The sequence below is a fragment of the Anarrhichthys ocellatus genome, unplaced genomic scaffold (genome assembly GCF_004355925.1).
Source record: "Anarrhichthys ocellatus isolate YVR2014 unplaced genomic scaffold, GSC_Weel_1.0 scaffold38, whole genome shotgun sequence".
NCBI lineage: Eukaryota > Metazoa > Chordata > Actinopteri > Perciformes > Anarhichadidae > Anarrhichthys > Anarrhichthys ocellatus.
This window is the reverse complement of record NW_022280068.1, coordinates 3,466,703-3,487,898: the sequence shown is the minus strand read 5'-3', so window position 1 is coordinate 3,487,898 and position 21,196 is coordinate 3,466,703. Positions and strand designations below refer to the sequence as shown.

General features: G+C 42.2%; 1 long non-coding RNA gene across 1 annotated transcript; it reads right to left on the bottom strand.

Annotated features, from left to right (window-relative positions):
* Window positions 1–2,010: 2,010 nt before the first annotated feature.
* On the bottom strand, window positions 2,011–19,334 carry LOC116394254 (uncharacterized). The gene is made up of 2 exons (XR_004213446.1): window positions 18,284–19,334; window positions 2,011–6,383 (listed from the first exon to the last, which is right to left on the bottom strand). It is a non-coding gene; the product is annotated as an uncharacterized LOC116394254 (long non-coding RNA).
* Between the last annotated feature and the right edge of the window lie 1,862 nt (window positions 19,335–21,196).

Genomic DNA, 21,196 nt, shown 5'->3' with positions numbered 1-21,196 from the left:
TTTTTTTTGTTTCTTTATTTGTGTGCTGGCGTATTTGTGATGAACGGGGATTGCTAATTTATGTTTTGATGACGTCTCTCCTTGAAATATGTACATGTGTGATTATTTGGCAATACTTTTGCACACGTCTCAGTAAATGTGTACACGCATTCAGTGATGGATAGCTATTTCAATTTGTGTGTATTCTTGTGTATCATCAAATTAGATTCATATTATTCTGCCATATGATGTTACCTCCTGTTTATGTACATGCAATCATGTTCATCTGCAGTTCTCTGTGAGTTTATATGTTTTTAAAAGGCATGCAAGAGTTAATTCCTGCTGATCAAGGCAGCAATACACTCTTTTAATCTCGGGGTGGTCCCTGTGTGCATCCACCACCTTGGGCTGATCAAGGGCAGCGCAGCAAGGGAGGAGGAGCAACCAAAAAGGCCTGGTGGGTCTGTTTATCTGACTGAGTCAGCTTGTAGAAAAAGTGGATCTCTGCAGCCTATTACACTTAGGCAGGGATTACTGCAACCACAGAATGATATTGATTGATACATTTCTTCCTGGCTTCAGTCTGTTAGGTGATAATATGCAACCTCAGGGAGTTATATGAGACGGATAACAAAGTGCTGAAACAGAGATTGATAGAGAAGCATCTGCCAAAATACAGCATCTAATGTTACTGCCCTATAGTGAAATGCCTACGTAGACACCTGGCTTGGGTGTTTAAGGATGATTCTGGTTTATAACAACTTGGGTCTCAAAACAATTTGACAATTTGAGTAAAAATTCCCCAATTAACCTTCATTTTCTAACTAGCCTGGGGATTTGATTGAAATCTGTATGACTGTTTGTGTGTCTTCCTTTGAACTTCTTTTAACTCTTTTCAGTGTTATTACTAACAAGAGTGATGGTCAAACCTGTGACAGCCAAGTTCTCATTCCAAGACTTTTATAAAGTCATGCTTGTTGAGTGATATTCTGCCCTGCTCCATGTTTTTTCTTTGTTTTATTCATATCACTCATGTTCAGTGTGGCCTGTTTTATTTTGTAAATAACCTCTTCTCTCGATTCGTTTCACTACCTGCCTTAGTGTGTTTTCCAACCAGTTTTGAACGTCTGCCTCACCCTGATTAGTTTCACCTGTCCCTCATTAGCTCTTCACTAACTAGACCTCTTGCTCACCTGGGGCCTGTACTACGAAGACTGTTCAATTTACCCAGGGTATATTTTCATTGTCTGGCTTAAATAACCCTAACACCTGCAATCCTAATAAGTGGTCCTACGAAACTGGTTGTCAACCTGGTAAATCAACCCAGAGTTTCTCAATCTAGCTATGCCTTCACATAAAAGGAGCGGCGTTTGCAACATGTGACCAATCCCAAACATAGACAAGTCTGCTGTCGGCAGAGCGGCATATTTTACAAACGAAGAGCAAATTATTAGACAAATACAAAGAAGTTCAACATTTAATCCAGACTAGAGGCAACAGAGTTGCAGCTGCTAAATGTGTCACAGCTCTGCCACCATTATCGTGTTTTGTCCATCTCTCACTCACCTAATCAGTTTATTCGGTGCACCTGCCAGTCACACCCACCTTGTCAGCTCATTACTCTCACCTGCTCACTCTGCTGCATCCACTATTTAAACCCCAGTCACACACACACACTCACTGCCAGATCATTGTTATGTCTACCCACCCGTTTGGCTCGTCCTGTTTCCGGTGTCGCGCCATGCCTCGTTTTCCCCCTTGTCTCGTCTGTGGATTCCCTCTTGTGTTCCTGTTCTGATTTCTTTATCCATTAAATACCTGCTTCACTCAACTTCTAGTCTTGTCTGCATTTGAGTCCTCCACCACACCTGTGACAAAATGCAGGAAGGACAGCAGACAAAATATGGCCAACTGTGTGAATCTGACTATAATTACATATATGTATTCCATTAAATTGATGTGTTGCTTTTATGTATTCTTATAGAGTAGAAGACTCTTTATTCATCCCCTTGGGGAAATGATGGTGTATATGACAATTTTAGCCTTAATCTTTCAGCTTTAACTCTGGTGGTGTGAAACAGTTAGCTAATAAAAAAACAACATGAATATAATTCAAAGTGGTAAGAAGGCTCACTTTCATATCTTATAATCACCTACAGCATACATAAAAGCACTGGTAGCAAAGTAACGCAAGGCAATGCGACTGTAAGGCACAACTCCGACATGTAAAACTGCAACACACGGATCAACAAGCTTCCGCACATAAGTAAATATTTGACATGAATATTATGAGAGAAATTATTCAGATTTAGTATTATTGAACTTATAAAATGTAATTTAATGTAATTTATCAGTTGTTAGACTGCTGTCCACCCGTTAATACGGATATGTGTTGCATGCAGGAGACAAACCAGTTTTTTTCTCCTTAGGGAAAATGTTGGTTTTGAAAGGCTAAATACCAAGAAATGGTAGGTTGTTAATTTAAGAAATTATTACATCTATCATTTTCAATAAAAATTGTGACTTTTGGACTTTCCAGCCAACTGGAGCTGTTGTAAAAACATCAGTCGGAAACGATCTTACGCAGCCACCACTGGAATCTAGTTCTACCATACTATTAATGGATCTAATTAGTCTAGTCTAATCTATTTAAAATGTTAATGTCAACATTATGAATGAAGCTTCGCCTATCTGTTACAGCCCTATGAAAGTCTAAATCCCACTTTGAATTAATATAGTTTATTTATTGTTTGTTTGTTTCACACCTCAGGGGTTACAGAATAAGGCTACAACAAATCTAAGATATTGTCATCAATACAACTCATTAATTTAAAGGAATACACAAAATTATAGTAAGATCTCCTTGTGCGTATTTATGTATAACATTATCTAACAATCTGTGCACAGAGCTTTGATTGGCCAGTAGGAGGTGTTTTTATACAAGTTGATCTCTTATCTTGAACGTAACCTGCTCGGGGGCAGGTTAGGTTTTCAGCATACGTTACCATGGAAATCTACTCCGGTAAGAAGTGAATCACCATCGTAGGACTGCAAACTGAGGGTTAACCCTCAAAATACCTCGCTAAACCTAAATCCTGCTTTGTTGTACCTTGGTTGTCACTTCCCAAATCAGTCAATGATTACATATACCAGGCCAGTTCCTTTGTCTTCGTTGCTGCATGGAGTTCTGTATCTGTAATCGGCCTGCTGTTACTCCTTGCTTTTTGGGACCCTTGACATGTAAGCTTTTTGTTTGATTAAAGTATTTTTCTTTGTATCAGCCCATCTCTGATTCTGTATTTGGGTCCTTCCTGCCTGTGCTGCTTCAGCATCCACAATTTGTTGATGTTGTTGTTGGCACACATGTTTACAAAATAGCCTGTTTCCACATGTTACCTAGGTGCAGCAAAAAATTTGGTCAGTGTTACAAATCCAACGCGTACAGAAAAGTTACTATCGTTACAGGTGACCCCGCCCCCAGGTCTCCCCTCAACCAGTGTCTTAAGCTCTTATTGGCTGACAGACTCCCAGACAGGTCAAGATATTTGGCTTGCTAGATATCTGGTATGTGTCTGCGATGCATCACTAAGCCTCTCAGCTCGCGTCTTGAGTTGAAAAAGTGGGAAGTTAGGGCTAAAGTTTGCTAGTATGCTCTTTGGTGTTGGGCAGCTACAGCAGATTTATTTGAGCTTTTTCACTGAAAACAGCTGCCTGTTGCTGCCGGAAACAAGGTTGATGTGAGCAGTGAAACTGAACAAAAACAGTAAAGTTGCGAGCCGTAACACGATAACAATGAGCTTAAAGACGTTAAAGTGCTTTACAGAGCTGAGGGTAACTTTAGAGTCAAGAATCACCCTTACGGGCGACGTCTTTCACAGTAATAATAGTAACAAATATTGACCAGAACAGTTTTAAGAGAAAAGGATGGACAAGGTGAAGAATAAAAAATGTGGCCATGTTACACATTTATATGTACACTATACATTTTTGCAGCGGTAAAGGGGGTAGAGGGGGATAATGTAGCTCTGTGTTTTTAGTCCCCGTTTGCCAGTCACATTTAAGACAGTGGAAGGTTAGTGTGTTACGCCAAGCTTCTTCTAGGAAGGTCTGTGTTCCTGTGGTTGGTAATTACCTCTCCTGGAGGCTGACCAGGGAGAAATAAATCTAGACGTGTGGACTGGAGGGATGATGGCTTTAGTGGCAGAAACAACACACACACACATAAACATGCACTCACACATAAACATCCTATCACATACACATAGAAATACTACTCCTCCAAGCGAAAAGCAGCAAAACAGGGATTTAAGATAGGAGCTTTCTCCTTAACTGATAAACTCCCGTTAGCAAGTCTTGCAGCCAAAAAAGCCTCCATGCGTATATGTGTGCCTACAGCAGATGCAATGCATCCTCATTCTCTGCTTCTCAAATACATGTAGTACTGCAGCCATTGAGCTATTGGGTCTGATCACTTCTGATACTGCCCACCTCACTTTCCCAATCCCTTCAAACAAACTTGTTTTCATGAAAATACATTCCTGGGTTTGGCGGATTTAGCGGATTTTCTTCCTTCCACTCTCATCATTCTTTCTCTGTCCAGGACTTTTTTTTATGGGGTGGCGGGGGGTGTGTGCTGAAGGAGCAGCGGTGGCAACAGCCCTTTTTAAGAAGTGCTGATGCCAGAGAGTTGAACATTTCTGTGTGCATTCTAGGAATGAAGAATGCATCTCCAACCGGCTTAGAGAGAGCCAGAGAAAGGGGCTGAGGTAGGGAGTGGAGATGTTTTTCAATACAGCACTATGCTCATTCGGTAAACTATGGTCCATTTAGAGTAGACAGAAATGCAGGGTTTGCTTTAGGGCCTGGCAACCTTGTAATTGACAGGTCGTTACCACGTTGTTGTCTGAGAGTAGTCAATGTTTTCGTATTACAACTCTTTCCATAGTGTTTTGGTTCATGAAAGTTAATTGTAACATTTTGATTGCTTAAACATGTGTTCAGTGGTCGGCTGAACTTAGCTCCACTCTCTCGTGACAATTCTGGTTGGAAAAATAACAAGACGGTGCTGACCAAAAGACAGAACTCAATGCTTCATTGTCTATGGTCTATGGTGGCAGGTCTTTTTTTAAATGAATTATGGGTTGTTCCATTAGAGAAAGAAATACAATAAATTCTCATTTTGTTTCAGAAAGAAAGAAAACTTTCAAAAATGTGGTAGGTCATGCACAGATTATATCACAACAAAGGGAATAAGGGGTGACATATGGTGACAAAATGGTGGGGGCCGGATCAACACACAGACATTCTCATCCTACAATAATCTACAGCAGATGATGCCTGACACACACATGTGCTCCATGAAGACATTGTCTTTGATGGAAAGCACGGCCACACAGCCATGATCATTATTTCCTGCACACTGATTTACCATACCGTCTGTGATGTATTTATAATTACTGATATTATGGACTGTGAGTGAACCCTTCCCTAAATATGCCTTAAAACAATGTGAATGCATCTAGTGGGGATTTTGATTTCAACTCAGAAAAAGAAAACGTTACATAATTTGCCAACTGGCAACGAAAAGCCTTTTGGTCGGGTAATCTGAGGAGTGACAGCAGCTACGGAAACAGCGACACGTCGGGCCAAACCACAGCTCTCTCACAGTACCTCACCCTCTACAAACTCCATCTATCCATCCATCTATGCATGCACCGGCCCTTGCCAAATCCTCAAAACCTAATTTGCGGGGATCGACATGTAAAAGTGATGACCTCCTACACAGCTGTGAGTAGCGGTGGAAACTCTTTCTGAGGATCGTTGACGTAACCCTGACAGGCCAGAGGTCTGTCAGCAACCACTGGCATGAGGTTAAGACAGGGGAGGCGTCGTTGACTAGACCGGTCTCACTAATTGAAAGCAAAACGTTCATGCAAAGAGGAGTAATGTGGACTCAATATTACAAATCACTATAAATGAATTAATGAAAACATGGATATTTACAGAAAAACATGAGCATTTGAGAGTGAAAGAAATGCAATGATCAAATGAAGAGCTACATGCTTATTATAGGCACTGGCAGTAAGCTTCATACATACAAAAAAAACACAAGCACAAACTTGCAATGAGTCCTATGGGGGCTTTGTGATTGTACAAATGGAAAAGGAAAGGGCACTGAACCTTACTCCTTATCGACCAATCTTTCACTGTTGACTGCGGTCCTTAGTGTCTGCTCAGAGAGTGAAGAGTCCTCCGCTTCGCCAGCTGTCCCTTGTCATCCTTCAGCGTCCTTGACTCTCATCGTCAGGCAGCTCTCGGCCCATGGGAGCCCTGGGCACTGCCAGCTGAGCCACCTTGTCGACAGCTCTTTCCCATGGCTGGCTGCGGACGCCTCGCTTTGAGCCCTGGAACAGACAGGAAGAACACATCACCCCTGAAGATAAGTATGGGAACATTTCATCTTAGGGAGCACAGGTGAGAATGGTGGTCGAAGACAGGTAGATATATTCTATTATTCACAGCCCAGCAAGGGCGTCAGATCTCCCTGGCGATCGCTACAGAGGCTGGTGTCAGAGGTGACATCAAAAGACAAGGGCTCGGTGACAGCCGCCGACTATGCCACCGTCGAGGTAATTCTCAGGTGCCCCGGCAAGGTTCCCTACTCCGGAGGCACCGGTGGTATCAGGAAAGGTCACTTAGCAACACAGGTCAAAGCTTTGATCCAATCAGAGGAAAATCCAGCAGGTAAGGGCTTTCATGAGCGAGGGGTAGAGGGAAATGGTTGGCTGTCATTTTGTATTTTAGAGGCAAAGGGAAGCAGGCAGAAGCAGCCCCATCATTATTTAATACACAGCTCGCTTTAGATGCGTCGAGACTAAAACAGAGGGTGAAAACAAAAAAGGACCCATGATAACCGTTATTATTAAACTGCATATTTTATGAGGCCCCACCCGATTACAAAGTCAATTGGCGGTTATGTATTCACGCAGGCAGTGAAAAGGCATTGAGAGAGTGACCCTCAAGCTTGACCTCGCACGCTTTGAACTACCGCCCCCCCCCCCCTCTTGTCTCAGGCCCCCTCCTTTTTTATGCCTGCACTTGGTCCCCAGGAATGAATGCTTTGGTCCGGGCTGTCCAGCTGCATAATTAAACCACATTACATTTTAGGAATGTAAATAGCAGAAAGTGCTTTTGTGAAAAATTCATTGGATGCTCCCGGCTGGGCCACATAATTATTTAGAGAGCATATTTAAATACCTCTTACGATTATGGAGGAATGCAAGCAATTTCCCTTTCAATGTCCTAACCGGTCATTTGGTCTGGAGATAGGAGTTCACAAAGACAGAATGGGAAACTATAGAAATGCTGTGCACCACGGCAATGAACCGTGATGAGGGAGGTGTTCTGTTCAAGAACTGCTCTTTGAACCCAAACAAAAGCCAGTGTCAACTCCTGGAGTATCATACACATCCACAGAGAAAGGGCTCCAGGCTGACACAGCTGCATGCAAGCTATGATATCAGTGAAATTGATACCATTCGTCAGGGTTTTAAGACACAATTTGTCAGGACTGTTGGCAAAAATGCAGCATCATCCCACCATCATTGGCTAAACAGACACGTTAAGCTGGAAAACGAAATGGGTTTCTACATGTCAAATACGATTCCTCTGATAACTCTGATACACCCATGGTATGCTGAGCTGTGTATATTTTCACAAAGATCAAGTGTGTGCTCTATACTGCACACCACATCTGCCATGTGTAGAAACATGGCTGAGCTCAGATCAGCTGCCATCGCTCATCACTTCCCCCTCTCTGCGAACTTCGCACAGACAGGGCTGACTTCCTGTCTGTCTGGAAGATTGCCTGTCTCAGGGGGAAGGGGGACATGCCTCTGGAATGACAGGACTACACTGACTGTGTGCGAGTCTTTCTATAGTAAAATATGCAATGATTCTGCTTTGCCAAATGCAATAACTCACAAACATTGAGCAAAATCTCTTCTCGTGTCCTTCTCATGTCCTCTACTATATATTCTGTTGTTATGCAGACTAACAAAGGTACACATTCCGAACCCCCCCCCCCCATCCCCCTATTTGATCAAATGCACAACACTGACAACCAAACATCTCCTCAGCCAACACACAACATCCCCAAAGGTAGGCTGATATGGTATAAGTGAATATGTGGCTAGCTGTGATCTCTTTCTCTGTCAAACATCAGTGTCTTCTCCCAAGACAAAAGATTGGTGACAAGACATAAAAACACACTCAAACAATAAACGGTGTTATTGAGGAGGTGATTGAGGAATAATAATTAATGACGAGCATGCAGCAGGACAAAGATGCTCTCCAAAGACTAGCCGGCTGTCCCCCAAGGGACACAATGAGGCTTCAATTAACTGACAGGCAGGTGTATTAGAATTTCTATCATGGGCCTTGGTGGGCTAGTGAGATGCAGGACTACAATGCTTTGAAAACCAGTGTGGTTTCCCCATCAAACACGTCCTCTGGTCCTTTGATCTGCTGGGTGGTATGTGTCCTTGGAGATACGTGTCTACATCCTCAAAGCTCTTTGTTGCCAGCACCTCATTTTCCTGCTCTGAGTTTTAGTGCTACAGCAACAGCAGGCTCAGCTGCATTCATTCTCAGACAAGAGAAAGAGCACATCCACATCATGTGACACCAGGTGATTTAAACATGCATGATTAATACACCAGTGCAAGAGCGTGCCGCTCATGAATACAATTGATATGACCATCTCAGGACTGAACATGTACAATTGCTACTTGTATGTATTGTTGGAGGTATAAACAAAGGCAGAATCGCATTTGAATAAGCCATATTTAAAATAAAAATGCAGTTTGCAATATTTCCTGGCCAGGTAGCTAGTCCTTTGCCGATACTACAAACTTAGCTCGGTTCCAGACATCTGAATTACTGCCCACAGCTCTGATTTGAATTTTGCAATTTGTGGAGGTCTGATGTTGTGCCCTTTTCTGACAGACAAAGAAACAATTAACCAATCAGAGCTTTGTATGCAGGACAAAGAATGGAAATGTCATCTTTATTCAAAGCTCTATAGCTGCCTAGCTACATCCATGAAAATGTGTTGTGTGTGGATGACGCATGCTGCTGTAAATCAACTTACAGACCGAACAACTCTTACATCAACATATTTCTCCAGTCTTTGTGAATGAAGTTAACTACAGCTTTTGTATCGACTAAAAATAAAGTCCACAGTACGGACCTTACCCACTATTGGGTATTTAGTTCAAACAAAACAAAACGACCCCAAACAAAATGTCAATTTGTACTGATCATGGCAATGAAAAAGTTGTATCAACTGATTGTAAACACACAAAGGCAAAAGGTAACATTTATTTATGCTAAACTTGCTTGCACAAATAAAGTTATAAAAGTTTTACAAAAAATAACATAATCTCATACACACTTTACTTTAATGCCATAATTTGCCACACTGCCTTTACTGCACACAGCTGACTGCAGTAGATCCTGAAATTAGCACCCCTATGCACTGGATCGAGGATCACTTTTGAATCAGGAATGGTTTTCAATCGAGAATTGATTTTGAAGCGAATTGTGTACCTAAGAATCAAAATCTAATCGAATTGTATCCTGAAAGATTCACAACCATATTATAGTTAGCTGTTTTGTAGGATGGCCATGCTTTACGCACAGTGCTTCATTGTACACTACATTGCGCAACTAATATATGCTTACTTATTATAAAACCGCCCTGCTACAATCAACTGTGAAGTATCAAGAGTGATAGCTTATGGGGCAAAAGCCAAGTGGCCTCCTCTGCCAGAAACCCTCCACATGATCACTGACGTCAGCAGGTGTTCTCAACAGCCGGCTCTCCCTTGAACTGCTGGGTCAGTTTCCTGTTAGGCCCTGACACAATATGCATGAACGTTCCATCTTGCAGCGTTGCCTCCCTGTGAAGTGGTGTTCAGGTTACATTCCTCCCAGCTAAAGCCCTTGGCCCTCCCCAGCCACAGCAGATCTGTAAACTGTTTACACTTCACTTCCCACACCTGGAAGAGGGCCAAGGCAAACCTGGAACGAGGCCCACAAGAAGGAACTAACAGACAGGCCCTTAGATTTCAGCAGGAGAGGAGTGATTGTGTCTTGGGCTGGAGTGGAGTATTGACTCACCACCAACACTAAAACTACCCCACTCTCCTTTTCTCTCTCCTAAAGGGAACATAGAAGAGGAAGTTTGAACTGGAAACAGGTTCATGTGTTTCCCACACAACTAAGATGGAGTGCAGTGTTCTCATCCCATAGACATCTCCTCAAGTCTTCTCATGAGACTTAATGAAACTAGTTCTGATGTACGGTGACTAAACACAGGTTAGATGTCGATGCCTCATTCATGCTTGCTTTATTTATACAATGCTTTGAAGTAGAAAACGTATGGCTTGTATTTGTAAATGGTGGTAATATCGCCTCTATTTCTTCATGTAATTACGGTTTCCTTGAAATCAGTCGCAAATCCACCACTGATGCACAGGTGTGTCATTGCTTGGGTCCCAGTGAGGATATCATAGCTAACTGGTGCTTAAGCCACACACCACTTCTGCCATGTCAGTTTTCATGCATGCTACGCATCATGTGAATGCCAAGTCTAATCCCTGACATATTCTGCAAGCGTGATGTAAGTCTAAGACAGAAAGAAATCCTCTGTTCCCCTGGTGCTCACAGTGAAGCTCTAAGAACGAGGAAAACAGGCAACTGAAAGAATGAGGGAGGACCCGCTGCATACGCTCTTGATTTGAAAAAAAGAAAAAAAACTGAATCACTTATTGTAAAAGGGGCAAGGGAATTCAGAGAGTAGGGCACAGATATACACTGCAGGCAAACACTTATATAGTTACTAGATTATGGAAAGATACTATGCAAAAGTGTGCAATGTGAATACCAATTATTATTTTTTCTGCTTAAATGATGCATGAGAGATGTATGCATTAAATGTACTGAGGCAGAGGTTGGGCAATTAGAGTAAGACCTACATTTTGTGCTTATGTACAATAAAGCTTCCATGAAGAGACAGCCTTCTACTTCTACTGTGGCCCTTTACCAGGCAGTGATACACCCAGATGTAGTTGATGGTCTTAAAGCCATGCTCCATAACAAAAATGAAAAAAAAACATGTCAGTACCACAGTTTACAGTACAAGCCTGGCCCAGCCTATTAATTGCCCCTGTGACCAATTTGCTGTTTTCTTTGTAAGTGACATTGGCAAAGAAAGGCATTTTCTATGACTGGAATTAGGAGAGGATGAGAGAGAGAGAGAGAGAGAAAGCCCTTAGCCGCAAACTAGCATGTCCTGCAGTGACATGTATATTGAATACCAATCAGAGGCATGGGGCTTTTCAGCCCCAGCACAGCACTCATTTCCAATGCACACACTGTAGCTCAATCAATAGGGCCCTGGTGGAGAAAAAGGGATCGCTTACTTGGCTCTCTGAATATTAGCTAATGCCACATTTGCAAGTCTTCAAGAGCAAAGGGAGAGTGGGTGAGGGTTGGGGAGGAGATATGGAGGGATGGAGAAACAGAGGGCTATGAGAAGGGGAAGATAAAGATGGAAATCAAGTAAAAGCAAGAGGAGAAGGAAAGAAACATAAAAAAACTGCTCTGTTTGGGACTGTAGAAAAAAAAGATTATTTCTTGCAATAAAAAAAAATGCTGAATGGCTTTGTAGTGCACAAGTGATGGAAGTGATGCCTGGATGGGGATTACACTCTTTTCATCATAAAGCCCCATCTGGTATACTAGCAAGACCACGTCTGTCCAGGCCCCTCGCCCTTTAAAGTGTCGGCTTGGGTCACACATCAATCGAGTCCAATTGCAGCTGTGCCTGGAAGAATAAGGCAGCGCTACTCAACACATACATGGCGAAACACGCAAAATAAATGCTCATGAATTACAAAAATGTGTACACATGCAAAATAGACAGATGGATGAAGACTGACGGATGAACAGAAAGAGATCTCTCACACACATGCAGTCACACACATAAACACCCCCAATGCACAAAGTCCCACAGAAACAATGGTAAAACGCAAAACGGATAGTTCTGTTTTTGAAGCAGGCCTATTTCTAACTTGAAAGAGCCGACCATAATTAAAACCAATGGGCAGCAATGCGAGATAAATGAATAGCAGAGCGTTCACCAGACCCCTCCTCATCTTTTAACTTAACCACTGGGCCGTGTCTGACAGATGTTCCAGCTCTATTTGATGTGTGTGCATGCCCATGTGTCTGTGTGTGCATTTTTTGTGAGCCTGTGTGTCTGCACTGACTGGCAGGACCTTATCATTTCTCATTCCCTTCCACTCTTTCTGTGGAGATCCATCATGGCCGCTTATAAACATAAACCCATCATGGGCTCGGAATTTTATTAGAAGCAGATTTGCCTTTACTACGTTGGCTGCATGAGCAACACATGAAGCGCATGGTACAGAAATGGCACAGTAAGATATGTTGTAGTACATTATGGGAAAGAGTTTAGTGTGATGATAGCATACCTATGTAGAGTTATAGTATCAAGGGATCTAATTAAAATACATACACATACATTATGTTCAGTCTTTTATCATCTGCACATACAGATTTCTTTAGACTGCTGCCACATAAAACCTTACATGGATCCATGAATTGTAATCATTAAACATTAATTACTTTTTAAATATTCTAAGTGTTTGAGAGTATTCAGTAAATAATGATTTAATGAGAAATTAAGGAATGAGTCCTAAAACCAGAAATGAGTTAGCGTTTTTGCACTTCCTGTTCACTTGTCTTAAAAGTCAATGTGTTTTTTGAATGGGCTTTGATTAGATGCCTGATATAATGTCTGTTGTTAACACAAGCTTTTAACCTTTTAAGGTTTTGTTCTAACATAAAATACATCAGTAAATACCCCACTCGTAAACTTTGAAGCTTTACGTGTCTTAAAAGGTGGTTGCTAATAAGTGGCTAAATAGGACTGCTAAATGTCGTCAATCCGACCAGTAGTCTGCCTTTAGCTTAGTGGTGGTGACTTGAAGTCATGAGTTGTAGTTCATTTGTAGCCTAACCACTACTTCTTACTTCTGCCGGTTGCATTTACGCTTCAGAAATTATAATTGTGGTTTTTGCTTGTGAATATTATCTTGCTGAACAAAACATGTAAGTATCATAAACGCTTGTTTGTCACAGAGCTTATTTTTGTGCAATGATCCAAAATGAAGAAATCCCATTGACCTTTTGTCGAGGGAACCAGTGTAATGCTAACTTCTGGGTTGGCTTACAAAAATACATCATCCTAGTAGCACTCCATTACTTCACAGCTTAATTTCAAACAATATTCAGGCCTTTTATTTGTATCAATATTTCCATTTTATTACAAATTTGTAAAGCCGTTTGTAAAGTCTGTTTAACTATAAGCGCCGTAAATTAATCATTGATCAACCTTCTGACATTTAATAATGATGGCTGAGACATCGTGATGATGTGCAAGTAATGAATTACCAGTAGGGAAGCTATCTATAGCAAATGACAGCTGTTCTTTACATCCCACTCCTCTACCTTTCCCTTAGAACTGACAAGTTGTTTGACGACCATGAACGTAATCATTTCATATGTAAATCATTACATATGAAATGATTACGTTCATGGTCTCTACGGTCCTATATTTGTCCCAGACACTGTATCTTTGAGTCCCAGGAGCTATCTTTTATGGACAACGGGACAATAATGATGATGGATTTAAAAAGGTACAGTTCAAGCCAAAATAAAAAAACATTTCTTGTAGTGCCATTTGTCAATCCAGCTTGTTTTGGTGTCAGTTGCCTAGTTTCAGAGATGTCTACTTTCGCTCAAACAGAATAGGACTATATGGCACGCAGCTTGAGGTTAAGGCCCCAAAAATACATTTTAAAACTCAGCAGCAATGTCTCTGTCCATATAAATAGCATTAGAGGTAAGAGGAAACTAAACTTAATTTAGGGGTGAACTATCCCTTTAAGGCACACTACACCACCAAATCCTAAGTCTGTGAAGGAGATGAGATTTTACTGATGGGTCACATTTCTCCTGCAGATGTACAATTATTCTTTATAGAAGAGACTTCTGCCTTCTAGACACAAATGATATTAGATGTCACACATTAACTTGAAGGACATGATTCACTTTCTAGCTATGCTAGACCTTTATTTGTCCTGTCTAAATTGCCTGATGAGGACGGTTCTTCATCTTTAGACCGTGTCATCCGCACATTGGGCCTCATCCCTGGAAGAAAGCCACACCATCATTATCTCCTGATCTGCCTATTCCTTGTCATTCCGAGCCCAATAGGAAATGAACAAAGAGGATAATATTACAATAGGATGAAGATAAATGGAAATCAATTTCGCTGTGTGTTTGACTCATTTGAAAAAAAGAAACAATGATAAGAAATTTAATTTGATTTGTTTGGCATTAACAGAGGTTTTGGCTCTCCTTTAACCATTCTGGATGGTCAAAGGAGAGCCAAAGGGGAAAATTAGTGTAGCTTATCTTTCAGTGCCTTAAAAATAATGAACAATGGAGAAAGAGAAACAGAGAGAGACTGAGAAAGGGAGGAGGGTAATGTTATGACTCTATTGAAAATTGTGCTGTTCACAAATTGGTGGGTCTCAGCTGTTTTCCAAGACTTCAGCCTCCAGGTGCATTTGTCTGTGTGTTTGTCTGTCTCTTGCTTCATTGTAGTGCTTCTTTCAATGCCGGACTTTCAGTTGTATCCGGACAGCCCAAATGACAATGCTGCCGGCAAGAGAGGGGTAGTTGATGGGAGAGGAGTGAATAAAAGGAGCCCAAATCACCGTTCCCCCGCCTCCTATCCTTTCCCCTCCTCCCCTGTCAGCCGGTCTGGACAGCCCTGAGGAGATCAAACCTGTTTGTAATCCCGTTCTTCCACTTCATGTCTGTGTGTTTACAACCTGACCACATTGCTGCTGTACGCTCTCTCACAGCTCTGTCTGTGGTCCACGTCTCTCTATATTAAATCAGATGTAGGGAGGTGGGGTAGAAATTGGATGTATTCATTGTCCTTGGCTGACAGCTTCTGAGAGAGACAGTTTCACGGTGCTAGTTTTTCTGCACTCCACTGACAAGTGATGGGCAATTAATTTGCAACAATCGCTCCCCCCCATCTTCACATGGTCATAATGGATATTTCTAGGTCTGAGTGAACGGGGTCTGAGTGAACGGTGACGTGTCTGCTCTATGACTGTCATCAGATGGTTTGTTCTAGATCTGGTTCCTTGTTAGGAGAAATGCAGGCTAACTGCTGGGAATGACATTTTCCTCAGGAGCAATCTGCAGGCCTTGTTTCTTTTCGTCCATGCTCGGGTTCTTTTCAACTGCAGTAATTTGCGGAAGGGGACCCCAGCCATAGATCAGAGGATCTGGGTCTGTGGGGTTGGTGGGCAGGGGGAACGGCCTTTGGGGTGCAACCCTGGAACTTCTTCAATGAAAACCGCATGGCTTTAAATGGGCAACCTCTGGGTGGTCCAATCAACCACAAGATGACATTTAGTGACACATGTGTCTCTGGCGATTGATTGCAGCCCACGAAACAGCTTATTATCCCTCTTTCTTAGCATGTTTCAAATTGTGATTTATGTAGATGACAGCAGCAGTTGATTACATGATGCCAGAAATGGATTCCAAGCAGGTTGCGTTGGGTTTCCCAACTGCTTTTGTGGCTTCTTCCTCCAGACAGCTTTTACAACACTTTGGATCTTTGAAAAAGGGACTTGCAAAGACAAAAAAAGAGTAACTAATAAACACCAATGACATTTGTAAGAAAGGAATAATCCTGTGCGTAAACATGTCTTTGATTCTCTCTGAACACATCATTCATGTTCAAAACACACAATTCACAGTGGACACAATGCTCTTAACATCTTCCCAAGCTTCAAGGTCAGACAGTAAACAGGATGGTGCAGAGCTCACCACATCTGACCCCAGTCACCAAATGTTATTAATCTGCATCACAAGAACAGCAATCATCTCACTTCAGCAGTTTTCCTGCTACAAACCCTTTCGCTCTGCAACAATCTGACATCATTGTCCGCAGACTCTCCAGAACATTTGTGTTGTGTAATTTCACAGCAATGGGAAAACCCCTTCCCTTCAACTCGGAAGTGACCGCAAAAAAAGCAACTTTACACTGGGTTAACTTGTTTCACATGTACATGACTGTATCTTTAGCAAAATGATATCCACGCCCATTGAGATTGTTTAATGCATGAAGTGAGGCTCCTTATAAGAGATAAACATGAATGAATATATGTTTACATAATTCATATAAAGCTCATTCAAATAATAAATCGTTTCTGTCAAAATCTGGTGAATAGATCTATGACTTTATAAAACTCTATTTTGAGTCTCTGCTTGAGTTAATTCTCAAGGTTACTACAGTAGCCTCTATGGCTGCCATTAGCTTGAATTGAAGTGGACTTGGGGTTGCATGAAGGTTAAACAAGTAAAGCGTGTTTTCTCTGTTCTCTGTGAAGTGCTGATTGCCATCTCAAATAACATAGCCGAGTATTCAGCTTGCAGCAATGAGCTTCTTTTGGCATCTTTGCCTAAAGGTTACCAATATTAGGCTTAATAGTATCTGCTCAGGCCAAATGGCTTGAGTAACTCATATCAAACTGACTGACTAGGCCTACTATAATATTCTTCCATGTAAGGTGAGAGTATGTTCACCTGGTTGGGTTGTATCAAAAATGCTGAGTTGCTGGAAAAAGTGACAGCCTGTCTTATTTTAAGCTTGGTGACTGGAGCCAACTTTCAGACTCGACAATTCACTATTTTAACTTCAATATGGAATCAGAAATTGGGGATTTTGCAACTCCATGTTGGACATGGCATGAAATATGGCCTGCTATTATACCATAAAATACTTCAAAACTTGTAATACTTTACCCAATTGTTAGTGGCTGAAATAACCACACACAACAACCAACGCTGTATAAAACATGTCATCCTCTCTCAAAACATAATTTGTGCTCACTGTCAGTGAGGCCCACCCTCACTACAGATTTCAAAGTTTGTATTGTGTGAAACCAATCATCTGTGATCTGAATTACCCAAATATAGTTAAATAAAAACAAAAAAAATTTCCTCATATTTCCCAATATAGTTTGATTATCAAATGCAACTGGTCTTTAAAATATCATAAACTAGTGGTTCCCCAGTATTTTGACCAACACAATGATCCCAAAGCCATCCCGCTGGGCTGACCATCTCACTGTGGAGCCGACTTTAGCAAAAATATCCAACTAAAGAGAACGCTTCAAAAAACAAAACAAAAAAAAAAAAAAAAACTTGCTGATATCCAGCCAGGAGCTAATAATGGTGGTTTTGCCATGCTGACAACCTACATTTGAATCTCAAGTTTGAAGAGTCAAACACAACCTCTATTGGGGGTCAGTCTGACGAATGGCGTCCCACTGAGACCCTATGATAGAGGGACTGGAGCTGAGTGAGGGAGGGGTAAGAAGAGGTTTGGTGCTCAAAATAGAAAAAAATTAAAAGAAAGAAATACAAATCATGATCATCTTATGAACAGGACAACAGTTGGAAAAAAAAGAATATTAATTGTAGACAGCTACAATTCGATGGGTTGAAGTAATAAGCTTTCGAGAGCGATGACCATAATGGCTACCTGCAGTGTCTGGAGAAAAAAACAGAGCGCGCCCCCACCAAGCCCTCCGTCTTTCATAGAGCTACAAACAGCCTCTGCTTCTCCTTTGGTCAGCCCGCAGCAAAATGAAAAGAAAAATCCTCCCCTGGGTTTGAAATAAAAGGCCTGAATCAAACTAACACCGGGAGAGTTTTTCCTTCACTTTGCTACCTGCAGTTTCTGTATATTAGCCTCTCATACTCCTGGTACACATCCCGCAGTGAAACGAATACAAAATTAAATTAATGTTAATGCTACATGACATTTTCCCCCATTCCACATCATTTCCCTTTGCTTTTTGTTGTGGTTCTTGCTACTGTTGCACATTTGTAAAAACCACCTGCAGGAGTGATTTGCCAATTTGGTAAAGTGCAACTGAAGCTGTCCGATAGCTACGACAACATCCCGAAACAACATATAACACACATAAGCCACATTATATGCAAGGTTCAATAACTGCATGCCAACAGCAAAAATAAACAATTCATTTATACTTTGTATTGATAGCAGCAAAGAATCGCGGCTCTAACAGCTTCAGACTTGATCGAGACCCCCTACCTGGCAGCCCCTGTATCCACGACCCCCGCTGTTTGTGTATTGTCGAACCATGGCAGCCCATTGACAGCCTCCCCCGGATTGCCGATTTCCCGTTGGTGGTCCAGTTTTTCGCCTGTCCTTTCTCAGCATTGTGCAACTGGAATAGGTGCGTCCTCCCCTGTTCACGCTGCGGTTGTAGCTCCACGATCTGATTGGACAGCGCTGAGCGAGACTTCATCAGGAGAACATCCCTGTCGTCATGACAACTTGCCAAAATCCCAACAGGGGTGTGTTTGTGTGAGGGTGGGGTTGCGGGGAGGTTGCTTTCCTGCCTCCGACTGGAACACGACAACGATTCTTTTTACATCATCGTTACCCTACTGCTTGCTTCCCCCTTGTCATTCCTAGCGGGCTAAGCTAATCTGCCAGTTTGCGATCTTGAAGAATGTATTGGGCACTGAACGACACAATCTGTGAGTCTAAAACCAGCTGTCCCATCAGGGTTTCTCAGCCCAATGTCTCGCACCACAGGACGCCAAATCAGCTTAAACGATGGCCATAATCACTGTTCCGTCACATGCGATTCAGGATGGCGATAGCAAATACAAAGAGGGACTTCGAACTCTAACAAAAAAAAGGTTTGCTACTCAAATATCTTAAGCCAATGTTGCATATTATCATGTTCTACAAGAAAATAAGATTTTCACAAAGGGCCTTGCTGTTTACAACCATGGTAACTTGAGAGAAACTTTGTATCCTCAAATGGCCTTTGTCGTTGTACCCTAACACTTCTCACCCACATCCTTCCCATGAAAATCGGGGGACAATTTATGCCAGACGAAAAGTCTATTGTACCAGTTTATCATTCTGCTAACTCAGAATACAGTTTAGTTCAAAGACAGAAAACCAAATCCCACAGAATAGGGCAAAACAGAGTAAAAGAGATCAACAAAAGACGGAAAGAAGGGAGAAAGAGGGGGAAAGTGAGAGGAAAGTAAAAGCAAGGCATTATCTTGTTGTCACCCATGCTATCAGCAGCACAAACAGATGAATGTTTGGCGGGCGAGACACCTGCTGTGCTGCTAGCCCGCTAGCCTTCATTAGCACAGAGCAGGCGGGTGGTTCCCAGGGTTCTTTCCCAGTTACCTCCTGCCGAGCTGGAGACGTTGACCTTGTCCACTGCTGGAGCTCTCCTCCCCTGCTAGGAGTGAATGGCGGGCTGGGATGGAGGGCGCTAGCCTCCGCTCTCCTTTGATTGCTAATCCCCCAAACATTGTGCAGCACCCGGCACCCTACCTGGCCTTCTAGCCGGAGGCGGCATGGTGGTGGCCATTGAAAGCAGGTGATGAATGGGGTGTAGCTGCTGGAGGCCAGGCTCCCTGGGTAGCAGTTGAGCTCTGCAGGCCCACAAAGCTGCTTAAAACAGTCCAGTGTGGTTCTCATCTGTTTTGGTGGATTTCAGAAGTAAAAAGGATGCCCCCACTTAATCCTTGTTTTGATTACTGGACGACATTTTCCAAAAATAGCCATGTTGAACGAATATTGGGTATTCACAAAATGTAAACATCTCCCACAAGGAGAGGGCAGACTGCGCTATGAGATACCCATAAACATTCACGTAGAAAACTATTACATAGAAGCATGAGTATGTAAAAATAATAGCTGACAACTGCAAAAAAAATAATATAATAATATTGCTGCTAACCAGAGCAGCCGGCAACAATTTAAAGTGTGTGGTTTGGGACCTCTTAAAGCGATAGCATCCTGTTTTTCTGACCACCTTTTTTTTTGACCACCGCATGGGATTGAGCTTGAGTGTATTTCCACATATTGTTTCAGTATTTTGCCTTTTATTCAGTGTGTAAAGTCACTGACTGTGACCATTGCAATGGTAACTACAGTACCCAATTGCAGGAGATAATCTACGGAAATTCCAAATGACATACATGAAAAAGCAATTTCCCATGAAAACTTTTCAAAATTATTCCTCAGGACAGAACGACAAAAGCTAGATATTACATAGAATACACCATGACAAACACAAGGCGCCAATACAATAACACTTTTCAAATGGCAATGGCGGTAGCGCTCAATTCTGCCAATTCAGATTTTCGCCCCAGTGACGTGGAATTCCAACTTGTTCCCAAATACATTTTGAAGGCGGCGACAAAAAAAAAAAGAAAAAAAGAGAAGAAAAAAAAAAGAAAAGCGATGCCACGGAGTGAAAAAATGGAAACACAAACCTTCTCATTGTAACGTCAGCAGCATGTTCAGGAGAGACTGCTGGATGCCAGACTCTTAAGGGGACCGGAGCTGAATTCAATGCCTCTTGTCAGGGGAGCTTGATGTGATTATCGCCCCCTGCTAGGGCAGGGATAGTGAAGTTGTCTGGCGCTGGCAAGGACGCTCAAACAGCACTGCGGGATGCCCTCTCGCTGTCCCCACTCCAGGAACATCGCTTCGGACGCAACAGGGGGCGGGAGGCATCCACCATCTTCACTAAAGAGTCTGTGTGTACATGTGGCTGTGTGTGCATGTGCGCATGTGTGGATTCATGTTGGGTTGACATTATTGCTCTGCAGTTTCTCACTGTTACTGCTGATGCTAAAGAGGTAAATGGGGAGTGCTGAGACAAGATGGCCCCCTTTACTGCCCCAAAAACTTGTGTTCAAGGTTAAGGTGCTGCTGACTGGCCAGTAATAGGCTTATTACTTTTTAATGCATTACACCTCAGTGTGTGAAGCAATTTTAAGGTTTTCCTTAGCGTGTGTACACATTTGTGTTTGCCTGTGAGTGAATAAAAATCATTGCTTGGGCCGCCTAAGGAATATTCCCCTCCCCCTTCTCTCCACTGAGGAGCCCGTCGCTCCCGGCTAATATCGACAGACCCTCTACTGGCTATTGATCTATGAATTTGTTCAATATGATGATAAC